Source organism: Tupaia chinensis, unplaced genomic scaffold (assembly GCF_000334495.1).
Source record: "Tupaia chinensis unplaced genomic scaffold, TupChi_1.0 Scaffold000048_1, whole genome shotgun sequence".
NCBI classification, from domain to species: domain Eukaryota; kingdom Metazoa; phylum Chordata; class Mammalia; order Scandentia; family Tupaiidae; genus Tupaia; species Tupaia belangeri.
In genome coordinates this window covers 6,528,315-6,528,633 of record NW_006159506.1, presented here as the reverse complement: position 1 = coordinate 6,528,633, position 319 = coordinate 6,528,315, and the positions used below count along the sequence as shown (strand labels likewise).

Below are 319 nucleotides of genomic sequence, written 5' to 3'. Positions count from 1 at the left end.
TGAGTGGGGAGTTGATGAACTTTGCCCATCCAGAAACGCCATTTTGATTCCTTTTCCGGAACAAGTTTGCATCTCTCCTCGTTCTCTCCTCGAAGCCCACCGGTCCCCACCGCATCATGCCTGGGAGCCCAGCGCCCTGGCCGGCCGTAAGTACGCGCCCCGGGTTCCGGCCCCGCGGTCCTTGGGTGGCAGCGAGATGTCTAGGGCACAGCCGGAGTGACCTTTTAAAGAACTTTTGGGGATGGGGAGGGCGAAGTCTGCAGAGCGCGCTGTGCCGGAGCCACTCGGCGTCCCCCGCAGGACCCGCGCGCCCCCCCGC

The 319-nt window shown here is 64.3% G+C and overlaps 1 protein-coding gene across 1 annotated transcript in view; it reads left to right on the top strand.

Moving 5' to 3' along the window:
- Positions 1-319, top strand: part of RREB1 (ras responsive element binding protein 1) — a 169,695-nt gene that overhangs the window by 204 nt on the left and 169,172 nt on the right. Inside the window, 1 exon segment of the mRNA XM_006141235.3 lies at positions 66-146. The gene's annotated coding sequence lies outside the window, so the exon portion shown is untranslated.